A 13,505-nucleotide genomic window follows, 5' to 3' on the forward strand; every position below is an offset into this window, starting at 1 on the left:
TGCTTTCGCCAATACTTCTACAGTAGGCTTCTGTGCTAGCTTGGGGTTTTTCTTCTCTCTTGATGGTGTGACATTTTTCATGTGTGGTGGTTTGCTGTTTTTCTTATGCAGCAACAAGGGAGGAAGATGGCATTTTAACCAAAGTGATTGTCAAATGTCAGCTTTTGGCTGGGTACTTGGAGATACATGTAGGACTGAGAATTATTCAGTTGTGTTGAAATTAAAGCTCTAAATGACTGGAACTGCTTCACTTTATTAGCTGAGTTGTTTTTTTTTCCAGGATCTCTACTCTTTCCCCCAAATACTGTGATTTCCCTCCTTCTCCTTTCTTTACAGAATTCATAATAATTTGCTCTGTAAGTGCATCATCTGATTATTTTTTTTTTTCACGCTGTTAGCAATGATTATTTCCCTCTTAAATGCAGCCACTCTTAAGTGCAACAGAAATAATGTTTTCCTTAGTGGAAAAGATGTTTGATCAAGTGACTGTACAAAAGAAGGCAGCCACATGTAGGCTACAACATACAGGATGTGGTATTTGGAGGTTGCACATGTTGTGCCTGAAGTGCCAAGTGCCTGGCTGTGATTCAGTTAAAATTGGCACCAGGTGATGCCAACACCCCAGTGTAAATGGGGTTTCCCTATGCTGAAGGGGCCTGAAAGAGAAGGATTAAAGGGAATGAGTGCCAGAGGGGACTAGGTTAGAAGTGATACGTGTGCTCCTTATTTAATCTCCTTCGTATCCACTGTTCCACATACTGACTCTGTAACAGAGTAGGTGTGTATTCTTGTATCATAGCAGATGTCTCTAAGACATTGTTTTATGAGATTGTCATTTCAAAAATCGGAGCGGGAACTGAACGAAGAAGCATAAAGAGATAATTCCTCAAATGGGATTTGGAACAAAGTCCAGGAGGATTTCTGTGGCAAAAACTGCGGGGAAGATGCCATCACTGGTCTTGGCTCTGCGAAACATATACTTGGGTACTGATATGATTTATACAAGAATTTCTGCTTTAGTATCTCTTGAAAAAAACAGAACCAAGATCAAAATCTTAGAAGTGTGTTTTTTAAATTTTTTTCCCTCCATGTCTCTTCTAGGTATGTTCCAGCTCCAGTGCTCAGTCTGTCCTGGGAAGGGGAGGGTGGTGGTGATGTACCTCAGCAGTCTCTCAGATTATGATGGAGCTCTTGAAGACAGGCTGTCCCGTTCTTCCATGCCTTACCAAGTGTGGTTCTGGTGGTGTTCAGCCTCTCCTGACACCTTTCCGTACAGGCTGATGCATTTTCAAAAGATGCAGCCTTCTGACTTTGGAAACAGGAACTGCCTTTGCCTTCTGTTTTCGAAAACTATTTGTTGCCTTTGGGGTGGCTGCCAGGGAATAGTTGGAGGGCATGGCGAGCTCTGCTTAGGCCCTTCTTGCATGGGTCTCTGACCTTGTGAAAAAAGGTTACAGAAACAGCCAGGGTGAACGGCCCCGTGGCTATGAGAGCGTTTTCTGTCAGAGCTCAAGTGCAGTCTGAAGGTCTGTTCTGAAACCTGCTTACCATAGACCTTCGTCGGAGTTCTTTTCCCTCCGTGTGTTGATAAAACAACTGTCTCTGACACCTTCAATTCCAGTGATGTATGCTGCAAAGGGATGTGTTCTTCTGAGACCACTTGAGCACCCAGAACCCTTTGAAGAAGGAAATTCTTTAAGATGCGTATTTTATTTGCTTATTTGGCAGTGTCTTCCCCATCTCTATCGTGGGGCTCTACCGCTAGGAAGAAACCTGGAACAGCAGGTTCCTGCTGACCTTTAAAATGCTCTCAGTGGGAAGCATGACACAGGGCTTTGTTCCTGTGGCCTTCTGAGCACCAGCGGGTGACAACCCCAAAAAGGCCTTGGAAAAGAAATTAAGAGGGAAGTGTGTGTTGGTTTGGGTTGGGTTTTTTCTGCGGTGGCTTGACAGCCGCTCCGGTGGGCGAGTGCCCTGTGTTTGGTGCTGGTGGCAGGCAGACCCTTGGGGCACAGCAGCTCCCCGCTGTCATGGAGAGTCGTGTCTGTTGCCAGGGGACTCATTTCCGTTACGAAGCAGCATCAGTCTACACAGCGGCTTTTGCGGTGTTTGTTGATTGGAGGCAATTACTGTAAAATACTTGATTTATAACGAGGCATACTTATTAAGCAGCAAACTAAAATAAATACTCAGGAATTACCTGCTGGAGTCTGGCTGTTGGTTTTGCTGAGTCGTTGCTTTCCATCTGTAGGCTGTGCCCTGCCGCCTCCCAGTTGCTGGAGGTGAAGGCAGCTGGGCTGGGGTCTTGGCTGATGGAAGTGTTGGGCTAAAGGAGCAGGGGGGAGAATCATGTTTCTTTTCCATTTTGTTCGTCCTGGGGATAGAGGTGTTTTTCAGAGGTTTTCCAGGCAGTTCATTGACTCAAGCTGGGCAGCTTGCCTGCCGTACTGCTGTAATACAGCACTTCAAGTATGATCGAAGCGGTTGCATGGAGCATACGCAGTGTGCAGCTTCCACGTCACTGGGGCCTGGTCTGGCTTTTGTAGTGGTGTAGGGAAGCGGTGGTGTAGAAATAGCAGTGCTCTTGGTTAAGTTTGGATGAGCTAATATGTTTAAGAAAATATGTGGGAAGCGGCAAATTGCTAGTTGGAGGGATCTCTGCTCTTCAAGAACAGGCCAACTCGTTTAGAGTATTTTTGAAATAATTAAAATAAGGGTGCGCTCAGCCTTCTCTCAGGAAGTGTGATCAGGCACTGGTGGCAAAAGAATGACTAATGTTCTGCTTCTGTCTTGTGGAGCAGAGTTTCTCTGACACCTCACTAGTGTCAACACTTTATTCGGCCACTTTGATTCACAGCAATTTCTTTTTATGCAGGAAGAGTCTGTGGCACTTGTCAAAATGGGAAAGTGACTGCCAGCGCCTGGCTTGGTATTCCCGTCACCAAAGCCCCCGAAGCCAGTGCTCAGTTCAGCTGAAGCCGGAGGAGGAAGGAGGAGAAGAACAGTCTGATCAGGTACTGACCTGGGAATGGGAAAAGTTGTCTGATGCTGAGCTGAAGTGAAGTTGTGGATGATTATTAGTTACTGAAATAGAGTTCTATTCCTTAAGAAGTTGTGCTAACATGTATGATGTGATGGTGGCCCAGTAACGACAACCACATAATCTGTGTGCCTGGCATGGGTGCACGTTATATGCTCGAGTTCTGTGATAGATATGAGGTAACATAAACAAGTGCAACTTTGCGTTTTCTGGGGTATTTGATTTAAAGAGCTAAGCTGCAGTACAGCTCAGTATGTGTTTGCCAGTACCTGTATCCACGCTCTATGTGAGTTGGAAAGAATGCGCTGGGAGTACTCTTAAAAAATGTTTGAATGTTGAAGAACAGTTTGCTGTCTTGAGGAAAGAGTTTTTCCTCAGTTTTATTCTTTGTTCTAATAGGGAGATAGAAGTGCCAGCTTTCGAGGAGCACAAAGTTATGCAGCAGCCATAGAGCACAGAAAGGTAGCAGACTGATGGGTTTTAAGACAAAACCAACTATCGGCTTGCTAGCTGTGCTTTTATTTAGTGAGGTTCCCATAATTGTTCCTGGAAACTGATATTTATTCTCACATTTGCATCTTTCAAATTGTCATACTTAAGAAGACTTAATTAGGTTCATCTCATTGTATGAAGACAGTCAGAGAAGTTCAAGGTTTTGGTTTATTGTATTCAATTTATTATTTTTTTTTTTTTTGCTTGCATAACTGTACTTTCCAGTTTATGTGGAACTCCTGCTCTGAGGACCATGTTCTGGAAAGACTTTGCATATTTTTAATGCATCTTTAGAGATTCCGTAAGAACAGGGCTCATATGTGTGCTTGTACAATGCTCGGGATGGCAGTGACCCACAGTTCACTTCTAGAGGGAAGCATTCTTTGAAGAGGCACAGTGTTTTTCACCTGGAGTGGTTTTCTCTCCAGAAATACCAGTATCTGTCCCTTAAGCTGTATTAATTTCTTAGTCACATTTTGATGTTATTTTTTTATTTATTGACCCAGCTGGAAACAGTGGGGTTTTGTTTAAATGATCGGTTAAGAAAATTATTCCTAATGTTCTAGGGGTAATTTCCAGCTCTATCTGATTATATATTTCCTTGTGTGGTTAAAAAAGAGAAGTCCTTTTCTAGCGTACATTGGGATCCTTCACTTTTTTTGTCTTGGGAAATAAGAATCAGCATTTATTTGATTCAACAACCAGCTTCCTGCTTCCCAAGGAAGAGAGAGTGGCTCATGTGCCTGCAAACATACCTCCTGTGGAGAGTCTTGTTCTAGGAATTGGAAGAAAGCTAGCAGCTACTAGTAAAATAGCTGCATAGCAGGATGAAGAGGGATTATTGAAGCATTACTAGGAAATTCATGGCTGTGTGCAAGGCCTTATGTACTCCACAGACAGGCTGACCTAAATTCTGCAGCCAGGCTTTACTGGTTTCTGCGTTGATGTGATGTGCCAGGCTGGATAACCTGCAGCAGAACTGGGTTTTTTAAAAAGTGGCGGGTTGGGGGAAGCAGAGAAGATTTGTATTTGAGTAGAAACACAGAGAGGGCAGTCTTTATAACTGTCCTGAATTAGTCTTAAAGTTTTTGGTTTTCTAACCCACACTATTCTTGAACTTTCTGCATAGCCAGGATGAGTCTGCACTATAAGGATGCTTGTTAGGAAGAGTGGAGGGGTTATTTACTCTGGATGGGGAAATACATGGGTGGTTTTACCAGTAAGAGGCTTTGACAGATGGATTGGAGTTGTGAGATAAGATATATATCACCATTTTTTTGCTAAAACCTGTCAGTAGTGAAACAGTTAACCCAACTGATAATCATCTCTTTGGAGGGAATAGCATTAGTATCTACTTGATGTAAATGGAATGGCTTACACTTCTGTGTTTAGGCAGTCTGTTTCTTGAGATTGTTACACACAAAACATGACACAAAAATCTACATAGAAAACAAAATGCCACAGTAAAGTTGGTCAGTGTGACCTGTGTCCAGGATTTTAGTGCTGTTAATTCTTGTAGCAGGATTGTGTCTTTGCGGTTTAGTTTCTGCTGACACACACCCAGTATGATAGCAGTTACTGCTTCCTCCCTTTACTTTCTGTAGATGTGAGCTAGACTGCTGCAAGGCTCTCCTTTGCCTTCCCCCTCCCACGGGCACTCGTTACCCGGGCTTGCCACTTCCTCCTGAGGTGCCCCTATGCCTGCGAGAGGAGGTTTTTTGCTGGTGCTCCTTAAACCAGGTCCTATGAAAGGAGCGGTTTAGGCAGGCAGAAAAATTTCGCAGCAACTAGAAGGGCTGCTGCAGAAAGGTTTTTGCTGGCATAGTTGGGGAAACAAGAAAAAAAAATGGCTGATACAGCTAAATCAGCAAAATGTTAAAGTGTGGCTAGAGGCTTCCCTGTGGAAGTGCTCCGGTCTGGTTACTGTGATGGAATGTGTATGTGTGTGTGTGTATATATATATAATATATTTGTGTCTGGAAATCTCTTTCATGGGAGCATAAGCTTTAAGCTCTTTTGAGGTTTTTTTTTTTAGAGGAATTTCTGCAGCTGTGGAATCCTGAAGCTCCAGGGGAAATAGTGATATCCTCAAACATAGCTGGTTTAGTTTGGTTTAGTTTAGATCACGTTTCACTGATGTGCTTTTAATTTGTTTTAAGAACAACTTGTCTGTGTAAGCTACTTGTTTACTATATGCACAGAAGTGGCAGTTGCAATGCCGACCTTCTGGAAGTAGGAATGAAGGGACCCAAGGCAGGGTGGATTTACTTGGTTATTTTATTTCTTGTGTCCTGCTTTCCTGACGTTCCATCGTGTAGCTCCTCTGTGCGGTATAAGACAGCATTCGTTCTCCAGAGGTAGGCAAGTCTGATGGATTTACTAGCTATGAATCAGCTCCCTCTGTGAGGTAATTACAAAAATGTATTGATACCAAGGTTAATGTTAGGAGGCAGCCTGTCAGCTTGCTCTGATCCGTTCATGGGGTGAGTGCCAGGTGTAGCTTGTGCCGATGGCCCTTCGTGTTTCATGTGTTTGTGCTGTGTGAGCTTGTGGCAGTGGCAGAGGGTGAGACCAGGAGTAGCTCACTTATGAAAATAAAATCGATTTCTGACAAAACCAGAATCAATTTTTGACAACGGTTACCAAAGAGCAGCTGTAAGATGGATGTCCTGAAGAGCTGCGTTTTGAAGCATCTCTCAGCCTCTGAGGGAGGGTGTGCTGCTTCCAGCCACATTGCAGATGGCAGGTTTTCCTGGGCGTTCGCCTGGAGATCGACTTCTGATGTAGTGCTGGGGTGTGCTCCTGCCACTTTGTGGGGGCTCGCTGCTGGACTGCCTGCTCACGTATCGAGCTGTATTGATGCTGGTACTGGCCGTGGTCGGCACGGTGCTGGGGGAAAAGGGCAGGGCTGCCCGGTGCTGTCTCCCCACCTGACACGAGGGCCCGGCCGCAGGCCAGCGGACCCTGTGGGAACTGTGGCTGACAGAGGGAGCACCGCGTGCCAGCCCCACTGCCAGGACCAGGTATAGCGAGGGGGTTGGAGAGCAAGGGCTCTTGCCCCTGTGTGTGTGTCTATGTTCCAATACTAGAGGCAGTAATTAGAAGTTTATTAATTGACAAATAAATTAAATTGATTTAAATTCCCCCTAAACCAATTAACTGTTTTTTGCTTACAACAGTGTTATTGGCAAGGCTGCCTCGAGGCAGAAGTAAATTTTTAATTTGGTGTAGATATAGATGTCATTTTGACTACTTCTTTACAACGAAAAGGACTTCTGTGTACCTCACTCCGGTGTTACAATTTTCATGTCAGATTGTTTTCCTTCTTCCTGTCCTCCCAGCAGAATTTTTGATCTTAACGTTAGATACAGAAACTGGAAACCAGCCCTGCTTTGGTGGGTTTTCCACTGGTTTTGCTCCCATATTTCTTTGCCTAGGCGGGAGACTTGTGCATTACTGATGGCAAAAGCCAGTCCCTGCAGCCACACATCTGAGCTGAGCTGCTTCCAGCCAGCGTGTCCTCCTGCGAGCCTGGAACCAGCCCGGCTGAGGCAGTGGTACCCACTGTGGCGTGGGAGGAGGAAGGAGGTGGTGAGCATGGGTGTCCATCAGCAAACTTCCTGCATGTAGCAGAGAAGAATCTGAGCAGTGTTCTCTTTAAACCCTCAGTGGAGTAATGTCATGTTGCATGTTTTCATGTGTGTAGACCTGTTTCCTACTGGATATGTACCAGAGTCAGTAGGCTGCAGAAATCTTAGCTGTGTGTTCTGGCACTATGATGTTCTTTTGAAATATTTACCTGCTCTCAGTTGTTGACTGGAATCTCAGGAGATGCATTTTGGATAGGTGGGAAGAGATTCTCAACACATGGTCGCTCCCCCAAGTTTTGTCCCTTGTCTTTGGTGGGTGATGTTCCCTTGAATTAAGGGAGCACCATCACAGTGTGCTTGTTCTGTTAGAGGCTGGCTGTGAATAGTGGAGCACCAAATCAGCATAGTGAGCATCAAAGGGTAAGGTATGCCCATCCTTGTCCATACCTGATTTAGTTTCACAGGGAGGTGATACTTCCAACAGTTGAGAAACCACAGAAGGGACTGGGCTGGGACGGGGAAAAGTTGGCATTTCCAAGACCTGGTTTTCCTTGTGTGGATGGGCCTAACATGGTATCTAGTCATGCTGTATTTGCACCTCTTGATGATGAAAAGGACATACCATAACAAGTTGGTGTCATTAGTGGCTGGTGCCTCAGACAGCAAAGATGGGGGAAAGAGAAAGATTTGCAAGGGAAAAAACAAACAAACAGCTCTTTGTTGCCCAATTGTTTTAGTGCTGCTGTGGTTTAGCTGTAATATTGTGTTACTGTGTCTACAGCTTTTTATCTGCCTCTGTTAAAAAAAAAAAAAACCTTAAATTTAAATAAATAATACATATCTCTAGTACTATTTATTATTTCAAGTGCTAGAGTTTGCTTACAATTATAACATTCCACTGCCTCTGGTGATTGGATATATAAAATTGTGGCCTCTGCTGAGCAGTAAATTCCCAAATTTTCCACTTACCTGACTTTGCATTTCATGGAGTAGCTCTTGCTCAGTGTATTATTGGAAACTGTGCAGAAGTTTTCTATGCGTAATTAGAATTGATTTGATTAATAAGGCATCAGTCTCTTTCCCATTCCCTTAACTGCTATGTTCTGCAGGAGCTGGGGGAAAAAAAGGAAAGAAAAAAAAAAAATTCTGCTCATAAACTGAGTCTGTTACCTTTTGAAGTAAAACGTTTTTCCAGGCAGGCTGCAAAACAGTTTTTGTGGGCAGTTGAAGTAATTACATAAAGAACTTAATGATTGTTAACATCGCCAATGTTTGAAATGCTGGGGGGGGGGAAATTTCCATGAAAAGAAATTTTGTAAAAAAGGAAAACCCCAGATAGCCCCTGCCCCCGCCCTGCTGCGCCGCCCCCCCCCATCTGTTGTTTTGAAGTCCTGTGGTAGTTAAGGAGAACACTGCCCAGGTTTTTTTCCCACTCTTTTCTAGGGACGAAGCATGGTGGTTTGGAGCTTTAGAGGCACAGCTCAACCACCCCCACTCCCCACCGCCAAAATCTGCCAGGTTGTTGCTTGCACCATGCTGTGGTCTGGGGTCGGGCTGCAGCTGGGTCTGGCAGCCCCACGTGCTGTGCCTGTCTGGCAGGCCATTGCCTCCGTGACGCTGGGCTGGGATGCCGGCATGGCTGCAGAGATTCTCGTGGTGGGGCTGACATGGGGAGGGCTGTGGAAATAGAGGTGTCGCACGGGGTTTCCTTTAGCTGCAAGAAGCAATGGGCTGTGGTAGAGCTAGACAGTCCCATGTCAAGTTACCACTTTTTGGTCAATGAGTAATGGCTGATTTTCCCCAAGTCTGTGTACTTGCTAGTCCCTGGGCAGCAGCTGACCGGTGGTAACTTGCAGTCAACGTCCACAGCAATGCCAGTATTTCCTTTTCAGCTGAGGGAATGGCATGGGGAGCCGCCAGGAAGCTCTGTGGGATGTAGAGGAGTGTTTGGGAAGGCAGAGGTGGGCAGTGGTGGAGCAGGGAGGTATCGAAGGGACAGCAGCATGGGGCAAAAAGAATGGGTAATGGTATGGGAATGTGTTGGTCTGCTCGTCCTCTGAATTGTGCTGTCCTCGTATGTGTATTTAGACTGAGACAATCTGGGATAACTGGCTGTCAGCTTGGTAAAATAATCGGGTTGCCAAGAGCTCCGTCATCTTGTTAAGCATTTCAGATTTATGGCATATTTGTCTATCTTTAATGCAGCTAATTTAAGATATGCAAATACGGTTTTTAGTACTCTGTCTGTAGTTTCTCTCCCTACAGCTAATGCAAATTTTTTTGTTTGTTTTGGTTTTGCCCCCTTGCTTTGTCTCAACCAGGGTTCAGTGTGAAGGCAACAACTGGGAAAAACTTTCTTTCACTAAAAGGGTATGGCTAGATTGTAGGGGACGGGAAGATGAGAATTGGAGCTCTCATCCATAAACATTTACCAAAGCGTATTTCAACAGCCACTTCTGTCTTTGTTATAATAGCTGGAGCTATGCCAGCCTAAAAAGCCCAAAACCTGCTTTGCTTTGACATTTAGCTAGAACCTTATATGTAATATCCTGATCAGGGGTAGAATTACTTCTGTTTTCCTTATATGTTGGATAGCACTTACACATTGTTGGTAGAACTTGTGTGGTTTTTTTGCAGTGTCACTGAGTTTCTTTGCTTGTGTGGGTTGCTCACGTAGCTGTGTTAGTGGGAGGACAAACACTTGAAATAGAAAAATATGATGAGGCAAGAGCTGTGAAGTATTACGCATATATTCTGTACCTTGCATGCTGAGGCCCTGACCTACTTGAGGCCTCTAGGTACTTCTGTAATAAGTGTTTAGCAATGATAAACTGCAGTGTCTGGCAGAGGGATTCAGTGTGCAAGAACACCACCTGAAAAAATAACCTTTAATCGTTTTCCTGAAATGAGCCAGTTTCAAGGCTTTGGTTCTTTTGGGAGGGGTTGGACAGGGCGCTTCCATTCAGTGTATACTGGCATGATATTCAGTGGCCAGCACCTTGTTTTAATACTTGACAGCAAAGTAATATTGATAGGGCTGACTTATTTGACCTATTTTTTTTTTTCCTGCATGTGAGCTGCAGTAATTCTCTGAGTGTGTAAGTATATATGGGGACTTTTTTCAGAAATGGTCAATATACTGGCAAAAAACCCAGCCACAAATAACATCTGAAAACAATGAAAAATAGGACAAGACCAGAAAGCCCCCAGTTAGTCCCTAAACAACAACAGAATGAGCAATAGCATGGTCAAGGAGAGAGACAAGGGCACTTGCTGAAGGGGAGATGAGTTGCGAAAACCTGACAGCTATCTTTGATTTTTGAATGAGGACAAATGTAGTTGTGTTCTCCAACTAAATGCTCAGAGTAGCCATGTTACTTAGTGTTCCATATAATATCAAATGGCTGAGTTTCACAGCTTGTCACAGAAGGCCTTGAAGCTTATCCTTGTCTTCCTGGATAGTCTGATCACAGATGATCGAACTAGGCAGGCTAAAGGGTCATGGTGTTTTAGAATGAGATTCTCTTAAAAATAACTTGGTGACCTTTTAGAGTTGGAGATATCCTGAAGATAAGCTGTTTGATTGATCCAAGGCCAGGGATAGGGGTGTTTCTTGCTTATTAAATGCACCAAACCATGGATAGATGTGTTTAGGGTTAAAAGGCTGTGTGGATCAGCACTGGTTGAAAATAACCCATTCAAACTTCAGAAAACAAACAGTGTTACTGGTGTTTATTGCGACCTTTTTTTGCAATATTATCTACCATATTAAAAGTGTGTTGAGGGGATGGACTTGTTTTCATTCCGTACAGCTGGAGGGCACATAAGGAGTGTGCATCTTGTTTCCAGGGCAGTCATAGACCAGTCCTCAGGAGCTGACTCACTGCTGTTTTGTAAGCAGGGTTTGCCTTCCTTTCATGCAGTTCTGCATTTTTCTGTGCCCTAGTCCATGGAAATATAGATCTTCAGTGTGCTGGTGTCAGAAAGCCTGCTTCTTAGAGTAGCAGCTTATCCCCTTGTGCATGGTCTGTGCTTGGCCCGATTTGATACTAGGAAACATAATTTTTGATCATTTTATTTCTTTGTATTTGGGCCTTTGTCAAATTATGGTACAAAGACACTTTCCCTGCAGCTAACATAAACATTAATAAATGATTATTAATCATTTGGGAGATATTGTATTTAGTCTGTTATTGTTAGAGCGTCTCGCTTGCATGGGCTTGTTTTTAGTTTTTCCTACACAATATTTGAGACTTTCCTGAGTTTCAGATTAATTGACTTGTTCTACTTGCATTTTAGCTGAGCTTCCCTGTTGGGATGCCATGGTAGGGTAGGACTGGGAAGAATGGGCTGCTGGAAAGAATTGGAGCGAAGGCCATGGCTCCATACAACTTGAGCGTTCAAGTTACAATTTCTAGTATGTGACACACCTTGAGTTATGACACTGGATTCCACTATTGACTTTCAAAATCACTTAAACTTACTCTCACATCTTAGTAACACTTTATTCATGGCAGGTCGGGTATTTTTCTGTGATTGATGGTAACCTTTTTTTACTTCCTTTTACTTAAATCAATAATTTTTTTTTTTTTTTTACTGGCAGCATAGGAGGAGGTAAGGTGCCAGAAATCTTAGAACTGTTGTCATTTTTATTTTTTAACAAAAAGCTTTTCTGAAAATAACTGTGCACCGATGTGTAATTCAAACTCTTCCAAGAGTTCTGCTGCCTGTAATTTCTTTTTATAGCTTTGCTAGTTTAAAGTTGGAAGGTCTGATTGGTTTAATTGATGCTTTTGCAAAACTTGTGTGGCTGGAAAACTCACAAGAGTCATGCGAATTTCTTGTTACTTCTGCATGATTAAAATCAAGGGCAGCGGTGTGGGCTGCCACTAGAAATATATCCAGGAAAACCATACGAGAGAGACTAGGGGAGGGAGAGAGAACCCAGCAGAGACTTTTTTTCCTGTTCCTGCTATTCCACTGTGGCTCCAAGGCTGAGCATCATAAGGGAAGAATGGAAACGTTCTCATGGAAGAAGGGTGGAGTGATACTGCTTTCCCTGATAGTAGCCAGGAGGCTGTGGAGAGGGGAGAAACAATGGGAAGCGTTGCATTTTCTGGGTGGGGTTTCACGTTGGGTGCTGATAAGTGGGAGTCTGGTGGAAGGCATCGTGGGGCTGGTGGCGAGGCAGCACCTTCCCTGGGCGCTGCCGGACTTCAGTCCCGGCGTTCCCATGGGAAGCTCCACCCTCTTGTTCCGTCTCTGGTACGTTTTCTAAGCCTTGATGTCGTCGTCATGTTACTGCTGGCAAAAAACTGCCTGTGTGGGAGATATGCAAATGTGTTGTAATGTTCTGGTATAATTTTAGCGCAGGAAAAGAGCAAGCTCTGTACATAGGTATCGCTAACTGAGCTCCAGTCTTGCGGCTTAGTTTGTTTAATGGAGCTGTTAGCTTTGAAAAGTTTTACATGGATGTGGGGTATAGGATCAAGTTCTTAATTTTTTAAGCTTAAAAAGCAATTCCTGTCAAGCCATGCTTCCATAAAACTAAATTCCTTTACAGAGAGTAGAAACTGTCTGTACGAGTGTGAAAGAATTGGATCATTTAATGTCATGATTATTGAGGAGGTCTGATGTGAATTCTCTCGTTGCTTGCAGTGCATACCGTCACCAGAAGAACACTGGCTTTGCTATGAGTGACTGACATGGACTTTATCTTCTCTTGTTTCTCTCAATGTAAAAATTCTAAATACTGTTTTGCCTTATGGGGTTTTTTTGTGTTTTGCTTTTCAGGTTCAATGAGAATGTGATCTTTTTGTGGGAGAGAGGAATGAACCTACTAAAATCCTTTCTCATATGCATGGTTAACTGTTGCACTTAGGAAGGTAATGTTCCAGTAGAACTGCAGTCTTCTCATAACAGTTTAGACTTTGGTAAAGAAGGTGGATGAGTCATTGCAGGGGTTTGATGGCTGAAAGGGTTGATTAATAATTAATTTAAAACCGAGAAGCCCTTTCCTCTGTGTTCCAGCTTTTAGCCATTCAAAAGATCATGAGATTCCTACCTGAAGTTTAGCATTTGAGTATTGTGCACATCTTTGTTTTGATGTCTTTCCCTGAACTGCATATGTTGCTTTTTTGGCTTTTCCTTACAAGTTATTTATAGAGATGTAAATGCCAAATTTGGTTCAAGTGTTTTGATGAGATTACAGCACTTTCAAAGGGCCAAATATTCCTATTGTTTTGGTGTGTTAGGGTTAATTATACTTGCTTCATAACCTTTTTGATTTGCATTGTTATTCTAAGTGCTTAATGTGTCAAGGTATTCCGGTTTTTCAGTGTTTGTATGCTCTTGCGTACAGGTTCATTTGCTTTTCCTTGGTA

At 43.5% G+C, this 13,505-nt stretch overlaps 1 protein-coding gene across 3 annotated transcripts in view; it reads left to right on the forward strand.

Annotated features, from left to right (window-relative positions):
• The window catches only part of LRRC8D (leucine rich repeat containing 8 VRAC subunit D), a 69,159-nt gene that overhangs the window by 24,317 nt on the left and 31,337 nt on the right, over window positions 1-13,505 (forward strand). For all 3 annotated transcript variants that reach the window (XM_075424877.1, XM_075424876.1, XM_075424875.1), the window contains exon 2: window positions 2,876-3,014. The gene's annotated coding sequence lies outside the window, so the exon portion shown is untranslated. The remainder of the gene's footprint in view (window positions 1-2,875; window positions 3,015-13,505) is intronic.

This window comes from Opisthocomus hoazin, chromosome 6 (genome assembly GCF_030867145.1).
Source record: "Opisthocomus hoazin isolate bOpiHoa1 chromosome 6, bOpiHoa1.hap1, whole genome shotgun sequence".
NCBI lineage: Eukaryota > Metazoa > Chordata > Aves > Opisthocomiformes > Opisthocomidae > Opisthocomus > Opisthocomus hoazin.